The sequence below is a fragment of the Eubalaena glacialis genome, chromosome 19, assembly GCF_028564815.1.
Source record: "Eubalaena glacialis isolate mEubGla1 chromosome 19, mEubGla1.1.hap2.+ XY, whole genome shotgun sequence".
Classification (NCBI taxonomy): domain Eukaryota; kingdom Metazoa; phylum Chordata; class Mammalia; order Artiodactyla; family Balaenidae; genus Eubalaena; species Eubalaena glacialis.
Genome location: NC_083734.1, coordinates 56,667,912 through 56,680,880, shown reverse-complemented (window position 1 = coordinate 56,680,880; position 12,969 = coordinate 56,667,912). Strand labels below are relative to the sequence as shown.

At 43.3% G+C, this 12,969-nt stretch overlaps 1 pseudogene; it reads right to left on the bottom strand.

The window, feature by feature from the left end:
- Nucleotides 1-12,318: 12,318 nt before the first annotated feature.
- LOC133080345 (ATP synthase subunit g, mitochondrial-like) lies at nucleotides 12,319-12,675 on the bottom strand (annotated as a pseudogene).
- Nucleotides 12,676-12,969: the final 294 nt, after the last annotated feature.

Below are 12,969 nucleotides of genomic sequence, written 5' to 3'. Positions count from 1 at the left end.
TGGGCCATTATGTATAATTTAAGCTTATAGGCAACATCTCTTTAGTGATTAACTTGTAGCAAAAGCAATAGAATACAAAGGTTAAAGTAAAAGAAACAGATCCAATATGGAGTCAGATTTGTTCTTCCCTATTACAGCACCCCCCCCAACATTATTTTGAAGTAAATACCAGACGTGATTTCACCAGTAAACATTTCACAGTGTATTTTTAAAAGACAAGCATTCCCCTTTTAAAACATATCCCCCAAACTATCACCCACCCCCCAAAACAATAATTTCCTAATATTATCAAATATCAAATTAGTGTTTACATCTACCTGATTGACCTATAAATGTCATTTTTCAAATACAGTTTGTCTGAATTGAGATCCAGACCATACATTGCAACTGGTTAATATATTAAGTCTTAAAAAAAAAAAAAAAGCTATGGTTTCCCTCTTCCTCTCTTTTTCGCTTGCAATTTCTTTCATTTCCTTTTTGTTTCATTTTTTTTAAAAATTTATTTATTTTATCTTTGGTGTTTGGTCTTTGTTGCTGCGCGCGGGCTTTCTCTAGTTACAGGACGTGAGGGCTTCTCTTGTTGCGGACCACGGGCTCTAGGCGCTCGGGCTTCAGTAGTTGTGGCACACAGGCTTAGTTGTTCTGTGGCATGTGGGAATCTTCTCGGACTAGGGATCGAACCCGTGTCCCCTGCACTGGCAGGCGGATTCTTAACCACTGTGCCACCAAGGAAGTCCCTGGTTTCATTTCTTTTTCTTTCTTTCTCTCTTTATTTGTTTAAGAAACTAGGTGGTTTGTCCTGTAGAGTTTTCTCCAGTCTGGCTGGATCTTGCTGGTGGCATCCCCGTGGTGTTTGAACATCTTCCTCCGCCTCCTGTGTTCTCTACATATTGGTTAGTTAGATCTAAAAGGTTTGATCAGATCAGGTTTGATTTTTTTTTTTTTTACAAGACTGCTTGTCTATTATTGTGTATTTCCATGAGGAGAATTATTATTCCTGCTTGTCTCTCATTTTTTGATGTTTGCAGCCATTGATCATTGCATTGCTTAGGGGTTATAAATGGTGATATCATTTTGGCATTTATTAGCTGGAATACAGATGAAGAGGAATATCCCCTCATCGGCTAATTGATTACATGAGGTACACTTAGTACAAAAAAGTCAGGATACATACATGATTCTTTACCTTTAGCAGTTTTCAAAATAATTAGTTGATTCCCTAGTATCTTCCACAGGATATTGATCAATGAGGTTTTTTATTATTACCATTATGAACACATATTTTATATCTATCATTATGAACATTGTATTTGTTCTTTTTCAATCCACTGTAATTATTATCCCGATTTGATACTCATATTTTTCCATCGTTGGCCAATGGGTTGGCACCCGAATCCTTTAAACAAAATGACTAGTTTCCTTGTTTTCTGGTATGACAAAGTGTTCTAGGCTCATCACAATTTTCCACACAGCTTTACTGAGGTGTAACTGACATACAGTTGACTACATATTTCCAAAGTGAACAATTTTGTGTGAACAAGATAGTGAACATATATATCCATGACCTTAAAGGATTCCTCATGCCCCTTTACTATCCCTCCCTCTTGCCCTCTCTTCTCCCTCCCTCTTCCCCAAGCAGTCTCTGATCTGCTTTCTGTCATTATGGGTTGGTTTGCATTTTATAGAATTTTATATGAATGGAATCAAACATGACATTCTTTTTGTCTGGCTTCTTTCCCTCAGCATAATTATCTTGAGATTCGTCCATGTTGTATGTATTATTAATTGATCCCTTTTTATTGCTGACTAATATTCTATTGTACAGATATACAATAATTTTTTAATCTATTCACCTGTTGATGGACATTTGGGCAGCTTCCGGTTTTTGGCTTTTATAAATAAAGCTGCTATTGATAGGGATAGAATAGGATAATTAAATACTTATTTTAGAAATCCCACTAGGGGATTAAAGACAGAAAGGGAATTTTAAGGGAGTTTGGGAGACTGTTGTAAGCTAATAACTACTCAAGAAAAGAATCCAGCAACCTAGCAACAATCTACTCTACCTCGAAGGAAGACCAGGCGCATTCAAGCCCCAGGCACACTCAAGCCACAAGTCCTGATAGTTAAAACACAAGACAATAGATATGGGGTCTACCTCTTGTTACATGAAGTCAGGGAATTAACGGTCCTTGAAGAGTAGCATTTCTGCATATAGTCAAGACAAAAATAGAGGAGAAAGGGGAAAGAAACTAGGTGAAAGAGGACATGATACCAAAACCTGAGATGAATTACCATATTTTAGTATATGTTACCACCCTTTTGCTAATATACATATGATTTCAATAGAGCCATGACAGTCCTGGTTAGACCACATAGGGTTAAAGGAGGAACTAATGATGTACCCCAAAATGAGGAAGAAGTTGGTCTTCTCCCCTCCCCACTTTTTCTTTGATTATAAAAATGTAGCCCAGTTTGTTCTGGGGGCTGTGCTCCCTTGTCTGCCTGCTTGTATCTCTCACAAGCATCCTATGCTAATAAACTCACTCTTTGCCTGCCACTTCACCTCTCGCCTCTCGCTAGATTCTTTCTGCACTGAGACAAAAGAGCCTGAGCTCCAGTAAGTCCTGAGACCAGGTGTGCAGTTTCAATTAAAAGACAGTGGGTTCGGGACTTCCCTGGTGGTGCAGTGGTTAAGAATCTGCCTGCCAATGCAGGGGACACAGGTTCGAGCCCTGCTCTGGGAAGATCCCACATGCCACGGAGCAACTAAGCCCACGCGCTGCAACTACTGAAGCCCGCGTGCCTAGAGTCCGTGCTCCACAACAAGAGAAGCCACTGCAATGAGAAGCCCGCACACTGCAACGAAGAGTAGCCCCCGCTCGCCGCAACTAGAGAAAGCCTGCACGCAGCAATGAAGACCCAAAGCAGCCATAAATAAATAAATAAATAAATAAATTCATATTAAAAAAAAGACAGTGGGTTCAAGTCCACTCCTAAGTCAGGGATTGTGGATTGAAGTCCCAATCTGAGGTGTGACTGGGTTTGAGTTCCATCCAAAGGAGTGCAGTTTCACTACAAATATTCATATATAAGTCTTTGTACAGACATCTGTGTTAATTTCTCTTGGGTACAGACCTAGGAGTGGAATATCTGGAGCATACAGTCAGTGTACATTTAACTTTTTAAGATACTGCCAAACTGTTTTCCAAAGTGGGTGTACTACTTTACTTCCCCACCAGCAGTATGACCGTTCTAGTTCCTCCACATCCTTGGTAAGGTAATTTTTAATAAATTTAGCCATTTTAATAAATACATAGTGGTATCTCATTATGGTTTTAACTTGCATGTCCTTGATGACTAACGCTGAGTATCTTTTCAAGTGCTTACTTGCTATCCATATATCTTCTCAGTGAAGTATCTGTTCAAATATTTTGCCCATTTTTAATATTGATTTATTTATTTATTTTGGCTGTGCCAGGTCTTAGTGGCGGCATGTGGGATCTATAGTTGCGGCATGCGGACTTTCAGTTGCGACACTGGACTTCTTCTTAGTTGTGGCATGCACGCAGGATTTAGTTCCCCAACCAGGGATCGAACCCAGGCACCCTGCATTGGGAGCACAGAGTCTTACCCACTGGACTACCAGGGAAGTCCCTTGCCCATTTTTAACTGGATTGTTTTGTTTCTTATTATTGAGTTTTGAGGGTTCTTTATATTTTCTGGATATAAGTCCCCTATCATTACATTTGGGGTCTTTTGAAGAGCAGAAGGTTTTTTTTGGGCTGTGCTGTGCAGCTTGTGGGATCTTAGTTCCTCAACCAGGGATCAAACCTGGGCCCTGGAGGTGAAAGTGCCAAGTCCTAACCACTGGACCACCAAGGAATTCCCCAGAAGTTCTTAATTTTAATGAAGTCCAATTTATTGATTTTTTTTCCTTTTATGGATCATGTTTTTGGTATCATACCTAAGAATTCCTTGCCTATCCAAAGGATTTGAACTTTTCTTCTATATTTTCCAATAGAAATTAAAAAAAATAAATTTATGTATTTATGTATTTATTTTTGGCTGTGTTGGGTCTTTGCTGCTGCATGCGGGCTTTTCTCTAGTTGCGGTGAGCAGGGGCTACTCTTCGTTGCGGTGCACGGGCTTCTCATTGCGGTGGCTTCTCTTTTTGTGGAGCACGGGCTCTAGGCGCGTAGGCTTCAGAGTTTGTGGCACGTGGGCTCAGTAGTTGTGGCTCGCTGGCTCCATACTTGTGGCACACGGGCTTAGTTGCTCTGCGGCATGTGGGATCTTCCTGGACCAGGGCTCGAACCCGTGTCCCCTGCATTGGCAGGCAGATTCTTAACCACTGTGCCACCAGGGAAGGCCTCCAATAGAAACTTTAGAGTTTTAGGTTTTACATCTAGGTCTCTGACGTATTTGGGGTTAATTTTGGTGTACAGTGTGTGATATGGAATGATCTCCTCCTCCTCCCAACTCCTCTCCCTCCTCCTCCTCCTTCATTTGGATATTTAATTGTTCCAACACCTGCAACACTGTTTCTGTTGAAAAGCCTATTTTTTCCCCACTGAATTGCCTTTTGCACCTTTGCTGAAAATCCGTTGTTCGTAGGTACACAAAATTTTCACTTTTTTTTCCACTCGACATTAGTGCTACAGTACTGTCCACGTGGGGATAAAATATTAAGGTGGCCCACAGTAGGCAGAACCTGGTACAGAAATCTGACTTCCTGTTCTTGAAAATGTCCCCCACTGTGTCCTCAGGGTCATCTTTGTCATCACTCACTTCCTCTGTCTCCTTGCTTAGAGATTGCTTTACTTCCCCATGAAACCCCAGCCTCTGTGTTATATCTTCATTTTCCAGCAGTTTTGTGGAGTGATCACTAACTTCTCTCCAGATGAGCTCTTTGGCTATTGAAATCTTTGGTTCTATTTTGTTCTCCTGGACTAGAGCAAGCCCACATTTTAGAATAGGCTTCCCAATGGTCATTCGACAGATAAGCCAGCAGGACTTTTGGTTACAGGCTAATTGTAGAATGAGTTAGACTCAGGGAACCACAGACCATCAGAACTAAAAAGACTCATAGCCAGGGTCCAGAGCCCAAAGGGGCTAGGCGATGCACTGAAGGTCTTCCAAGGTCAGATGGCAAACTGGTGGTCGAGCTGAGGTGAGATTAGTGGCAGGTGCCAGTTTTCTTGGGCTTACACCCTGGTTCTAGTTTTTGCATGTTGGAAATCTGGTCATTTCATTTTAAGTTAAATATACTAAATAAATCAAATCATGTGAAAAGAGAAACCGGAAAATAATGGTTCCCGTCAGCTTGGGGAAGTGAATCCTTCTGTGACCTCATCAACATTTACCCCAAATAGACTATGAAAAGTTCCTTTGGACTTCCCCTGCCTCCTCGGAGGGAGTAAACACCTCCTTGCGCTTGACCGAGTTGGTATTTATCAGCTGTCTAAGCAGATGATCCTTCCCATCAGAGGAGAAAGAATCTCTTACTGCCTGAGTGGCTGGTTGGCCATGCCATCCAAAAGAGGCCTGAGAGCCAGGAGGTGACTTGCCGTGGCTCTTTGGCAAGGCATTCTTTTCTCTGGGCTGCAGTTTCTCCATCTACAAAGATTAAGGGGTTGGACAACAGGGTGTGCAAGCCTTGCTGCCTCTGTCCCTCCACAGGTCTAAAAAAAATCTGCATTTTTAGTAAGCATCTCAAGGGTTCTTAACTTCAGCTGATAGACGCATCATCTGGGATGCTTAATTAAAAATGCAGATTACCCTCTCCAGGGATTACACTTGTCCTGATCAAGCAGATCTGGCACATGGCCTGGGAATAAGCATTTTGACTGATGGCCCACATTTGGGGAGACACTGAATTGGGGATACACCTCTTAGCTGATCATCCTAAGTGGCCCTTGTTTCTTTCTCCCTTCTGATGACTCCGGATGAGAGGAAGGGATGCTTTCCCATCTTTCCCCCCACCACCATCAAATATTTATTGAGGGTCTGCATGGCCAGAGCTGAGGATATAGCAATGAACAAATCAGAATTTCTTCCCTCTTGGAGCTGACTTTCTTTCACTTAGTAATACGTATCCAAGTTTCTTCCATATCTTGATAGCTCTTTTCCTCTTAGCGCTGAACAGTAGTCCACTGTCTGGATGTGTCACACAGCTTGTTTATCCGTTCACCTATTGAAGGGCATCTTGGTTGCTCCCATATTTTAGCAATTACGAATAAAGCTGCTATAAATATGTGTGTGTAGGTTTTTGTGTGGACGTAAGTTTTCATTATCTGTTTACTTATTTATTTTTTAAACTGTAGGACTACAAGTTTGAGAAAATCATGAAAAACCAACAACTGTTGGTGGATTCTGGAAGAAGTTCTGACAGGCTGCAGGGGCCAAAGATAGAGACAATTCTGATCCAGTTCCTTTTTTTGTCCTTTCAGATTCACTCAGCAAATAACTCAAACACCAGTAAACTAACCAAGAGAAAAAAAAAAAAAAGAAAGAGGATTCACTGTCCAGTAACTTTCAAGAGCTGATTTCTTATGCATTTCAATTTTCTTCTTTTGTTCTTCTCAGTAGAGCCAAATGTCAAGAGGCTATACGGAGTGTCAATGTCAGCCCAAAGAGAAAGGTCTCCAAGTTTGCTGGAGGATTCTCCAGGCTTCCGGCTTCCTGGTTTTCAGCATTTGATTCCCTCTGACCAGATCATCCACCTTTGTGGTTCACAATCCCTCACCTATCACACATTTCTGAGCTTCCTTGAGAAGGTATTTCCTGCTGTGTCTGTACGAAGCCGGTCTTCACTCACCACCAAATGCACATAAGGATGCAGCTCTAACATGAAGGCCCCATGCCAACCACAGATCACATCTTCTTCCTCCACAACTTCTCATCCCACCAGACTCAGGGGTGACTACTTCTGGGAACCTCAAATCTGAACGTAAAGTTGATAATAAAAAGATGAACAACCCTGGGCTTCCCTAGTGGTGCAGTGGTTGAGAATCCTCCTGCCAACGCAGGGGACATGGGTTCGAGCCCTGGTCGGGGAAGATCCCACATGTCGCAGAGCAACTAAGCCCGTGTGCCACAACTACTGAGCCTGTGCTCTAGAGCCTGTGAGCCACAACTACTGAGCCCGCGTGCCACAGCTACTGAAGCCCACGTGCCTAGAGCCCGTGCTCCGCAACGAGAAGCCACCACAATGAGAAGCCTGCAAAGTGCAACAAAGAGTAGCCCCTGCTCGCTGCAACTAGAGAAAGCCCGTGTGCAGCAACGAAGACCCAACAAAGCCAAAAATAAAAATAAACAAAATAAATAAATTTAAAAATAAAAAAAGATGAACACCCCAATAAACAAATTAGGTAAGAGATTTGAACAGACATTTCACAAAGAAAGGTACAAATGGGCAATAAGCAATTGAAAAAGCATTCAACATCATTAGTCAAAGGAAGTGCACATTAAAACCACGATGAGATACCACCACCCACCCACCAGAATGGTTAAAATTAAAAAGACTGACAACACCAAATTTTAGCAGAGCTGTGGAGCAACTGGAAATCTCAGACATTGCCGGTAGGAGTGTAAAATGGCACAAACACGTGGGAAAAGGCCAGGCAGTTTCTTATTAACTTAAACACCTATACACCTATGACCCAACAATTTCACTTCTAGATGTTTATTCAAGAGAAATGAAAACATGTTTACCAAAAAATTTGTATAAAAATGTTCATTGCAGCCAAAACTGGAAATATTGATGGTTTAGATGTCCATCAACAGAGCACTATATGATGTAGGACTACTATTCAGTGACAATAAGGAAAGAACTCCTGAAACATACCACGACATGGATGTCTCAGAAACATCCATGTCTTTTGCTGTGTTACGTCTTGCTCTATTCATCCAATCCTCTGAGTGCAGCATCAAGTCACCCAGTGCGTGGAGTGGAAGAAGATAAGGTGGTAAGGTGGAAACCAGAACAGCACTGACGTTATGAGAGAAAATTCACGTGCTCCTGCACTCCGCACCCCAGGCCCTGCAGTTTCAGCGGCAGCCATTCCCCTAAAATGCCATTGCCCCTTGGTCCTGTGGTCATGTTTGCTCTAGAATTCAACCTGCAGGAACCCGTGTGCTGTGCTGTGTGTGTGTGTGTGTGTGTGTGTGTGTGTGTGTGTGTGTGTGTATAATATAAAATTTGCCAATTCAATGATTTTTTTTTTTTTTTGGCCGTGTTGTGCTACATGCGGGATCTTAGTTCCCCGACCAGGGAACAAACCCGTGGCCCCTGCAGTGGAAGCGCGGAGTCCTAACCACTGGACCGCCAGGGAAGTCCCCAATTCAACTTTTTTTTTTTTTTTTAATTTTTAAATTTTATTTTACTTTTTTTACAGCGGGTTCTTATTAGTCATCAATTTCATCCACATTAGTGTATACATGTCAATCCCAATCGCCCAATTCATTTTTAAGTGTACAATTTAGTGGCATCAATTCCATTTACAATGGTGTCCAATCACCACTATCACCACTATCTATTTCTAAAACTTTTCCATCACTCCAAAACAGAAACTCTGTACCTATTAAGGAATAACTCCCCATTCCCTCCTCCTCCTGGCCCCTCTAATCTACTTTCTGTCTCTATGGATATACCTATTCTAGATACTTCATATAAGTGGAACCATACAATATTCATCCTTTTGGGTCTAGTTTATTTCACTCAGCATAATGTTTTCAAGGTTCATTCACATCGTAGCATCGATCAGAACTTCCTTCTTTTACATGGCTGACTAATATTCCATTTGCGTGTATAAACCACATTTTGTTTATCCATTCATCTCTTGATGGACAGTTGGGTTGTTTCCACCGTTTGGCTACTGTGAATAGCCAATGCAATGGCTTTGCAATGAACACTAGTATACAAGTATCAGCTTGAATCTCTATTTTCAGTTCTTTTGGGTACATGACTAGGAGTGGAATTGTTGGATTATATGGTAATTCTATGTTTTTAGCTTTTTGAGCTAAACAGACCAGTTTCCACAGCAATTTTACATTTGCACCAGCAAGCCATTAGAGTTCCAATGTCTCTACATCCTCGTCAATACTTGTTATTTTTTACTTTTTTGATGCCATGTGCTTTGGCATATACAATTTTCCCTTCTTTCCCCCAGCGTCTCTCCGAAGCCTTTCCCAACCCGTCCAAGTCTGTGGTCCCTCTCGCCTCACCTTGTCCCCATCCCTGTCCTGGGATAGATCATTGCTCAGTATCCTTCGCAGGTCTTGAGTGGAGATTGCTGTTTGATAACTTTCTTATTCATCTCTTTGTCTTCAGCACCTGGCACAAGTCCATGTTCAAAATGTTCAGTAGACGATGTGGAGAGCAGGAATGGAAGAAACAGGACCCTACTCCGGCTCAGAGTGCAATGACCTCCCTCTCCCACGTCTGCCTTCACCACCTGAAGGTATTTATAGACAGGGAAATGTGGAGGAGAATTATACATGTGGGAGAGTTGAACAGAGAAGACGGTGGGGGCATCTTTGGATGCCTTTCTTTGCTCACCTTTGGGGTGGGATACACCTGCTTCTGAGGTTCCTTGAATTCTGGAGAAAAAGAGATGTCAGGAAATGTGGGGACTGGCCACTTGGTAGACAGGCATGAACGATGGGGTATCAGGGTAAGATTTAGCTTCCGGGAAAGTGACAGAGCCCCACAGTAATTGTGCCTTAAATTCATCAAAGTCCAGTGGCTTAAATTCATCAAAGTCCTGTCCAGGTCTGGATTGGCAGCTGTCTCCACAAACCTCCCAGGGGCATGGACTCTTCCCAGTTCGCCATGCCACCTTCCTCGGGTGTGGTCCTCACTGTTTGACCTGAGTCAGCAGGTGGAATCCAGCCAGAGGATGGAGGATGAATGGAAGGTGGAAGGGGTCCTGGGGAGTTTGCCTGGAACTGCCACCAGAGCCTTTTACTTGGATCCTATTGGTCAGAACTTAGTCACGGGGCCACACCTAAATGCTTGAGTGGCTGAGACAAAAGGTATTTACTCTGCATAGGCAGGTACAGGCTAAACACTGAGCATTCCACTCATATAGAAGAAGAAAGAGGAAGACGGGAAGATGGCAGACAGCCTCTCCGCCACAGATGGACAGATGAAGAGAAACATGTATTGAGCGTGAACCAAACTTCTCGCATTGTGCTTGATATTTTACATATGAGTCACTTCTCCCCAAAACCCTAGGAGGCAGACAATGTGTGCCATCATATGGATACGGAAACAAGCTCAGAGGCGTTGGGTAATTTGTCCAAAGTTACACAACTACTAGGGTGTGGAGCTAGGACTACAAACTTTGTCCTGGACTGAATGTTGGTGTTCCCCAAAATTCATATGTTGGCATCCCCCCAAATTCATATGTTGCAGTCCCCCCAAATTCATATGTTGGAGTCCCCCCAAATTCATATGTTGAATCCCTAACCCCCAAGGTGAGAGTATTAGGAGGTGGGGCCTTTGGGCGGTAAGCAGGTTTAGATGAGGTCATGAGGGTGGGGTCCTCATGGTGGATTAGCACCTCTATTACCAGAGCACTCTCTGTCTCTGTCTCTGTCTCACTTTCTCTCTCCCCTTGTGAGGACACAAGGAGGGGGCAGCCATCTCAAGCGAGGAAGGGAGTCTTCACCAAGAACCAAATCCACTGGCACCATGATCTTGGACTCCCCAAGATGTGGTGTTTTGTTACAGCAGCCCGAGCTGACTGAGACAGACTGCAGAGCGCTTCCCACTGCTTCCAGCTCCCTTGGGAGTCTAAGAGCACAAGGTGGAAGGGGGGGGAGGATGTTCAACCCTCTTTTTCTTCTGTTCAGACCAGCTCGTCAGGCCAGGAAAGGAAACAAGGGTTGGGAGGGAAAACAATTAGTAACTTAAAATATCCATCTTCCTCCTCATTTTTAAGTCTTAGGGTGAGGGGTGCAGATGGAGCGCAAGAAGGCACCCCTGGTCTGGTCCTTGCTGGTCTGGTCCTCACCAGAGCTGAAAACAGGGTGACCGTTCACAAGAGAGGTGAGGCTCTAAGGGCTTGGGCAAGACCCTCATTACTGCTTCTGGGTACCCGTTCCCCCATCTGTCCCATCAAAGGAGGAGGATGGGCCAGAGCAGGGCTCCTCATGCATTAGAATCCTTGCGGAGCTTTGCAAAAAATATTTTTTTTCCTTCACATGGCTATTTCCCACTTTCCTTCTTCCATGAGGTTCCAGAACCAGCTATTATAGCCAATGAGCTTTCTTTATATCTTTTTAATTTTTAACATTTTATTGTGGTAAGAACACAGCACGAGGGGACTTCCCTGGTGGCACAGTGGTTGGGAATCCGCCTGCCAATGCAGGGGACACAGGTTCGAGCCCTGGTCCGGGAAGATCCCACATGCCGCGGAGCAACTAAGCCTGTGTGCCACAACTACTGAGCCTGCAAGCCACAACTACTGAGCCTGCGTGCCACAACTACTGAAGCCCACCAGTCTAGAGCCCGTGCCCACAACAAGAGAAGCCACCGCAATGAGAAGCCCGCACACCATAATGAAGAGTAGCTCCCATTCTCTGCAACTAGAGAAAGCCCGCGCGCAGCAACAAAGACCCAACACGGCCAAAAATTAATTAATTAATTTAAAAAATAATAAAATAAATTAAAAAGAAGAACACAGCATGAGAGCTACCCTCTTAAGTTTTTATGTATACATTATACACATAAAATGTACTAAGCAGACCTTTAGGACTTACTCATCTTGCTGAACTGAAATCTTCTGCCTGTTGATCAATAACTCATTTCCCCCTCCCCCAGCCCCTGGCGACCACCATTCCATTCTTTGATTCTATGCATTTGACTACTTTAGATAACTCATATAAGTGGAATCATCGTTCCGGAACTGGCTTATTTCACTAAAGCATAACGTCCTCAATGTTAATCCATGTCGTTGCATGTTGCAGAATTTCCTTCTTTTTAAGGCTGAACAGTCTTCCTGTGTGTGTTTGTGTATCCTATCTTCTTCATCCATTCATCTGTTGATGGACATTTGGGTTGTTTGTACATCTTGGCTATTGTGAATAGTGCTGCGATAAACATAGGAGTGTTAATATCTCTTCGAGATCCTGATTTCAGTTATTTTGAATAAATACCCCGAAGTGGGACGGCTGGATCATAGGGTTGTTCTACTTTTAATGTTTTTTTTGACACACTGTCTCATTTTATTCAAATACCAGTCTGCTCACACATGGTCCAAGAACACCCAAATAATAAAACAGATATAATCACATGTTAAAGATTGGTCTTCAAACATCATAGCCAATGATGCCACGCTTGTCTATGATCTTGCCAACATAAAACCACCACCACACACCTCAGTGGCCACCAAACCACTGAGCAGAGCTTCCTTAATTGCGAGCTGTTGGAAGCTACCAGTTTGAGCACTACTGACAATTATTTTTCAAGCTCTGAATAGCGGTAGGGAACCCAGCAAGGTTGGAGGAACCAGCTCCACCTAGGCATAGTGCCAAAATGTGGCCAATCAAGGCTTTGAGAAAGTCACAGCAGCGCTGACCAGTGCCGGGACCTTCTCTGCGAGGTTACGGACAAACTGGGCCATGGTTCTAGGACGGAAAGTCCATCGCCCTGACTGGCCGGCTGAATGTCACCACCAGGAAGGCTATTTTTAATTTCTTGAGGAACCTACGTACTGTTTCCCACAGCGGCTGCACCAATTTATATTCCCACCAACAGTGCACAGAGGTTCCCTTTTCTCCACATCCTCACCAACACTTGTTGCTTTTTGTCTTTTTTTCTTCTTTAAGCTGTTTTTCTTTTTAAAATTTATTTGTATTTAATTTATTTATTTGTGGCTGGGTTGGGTCTTTGTTGCGGTGTGCGGGCTTCTCATTGCAGTGGCTTCTCTTGCTGCAGAGCTCGGGCTCTAGGTACGTGGG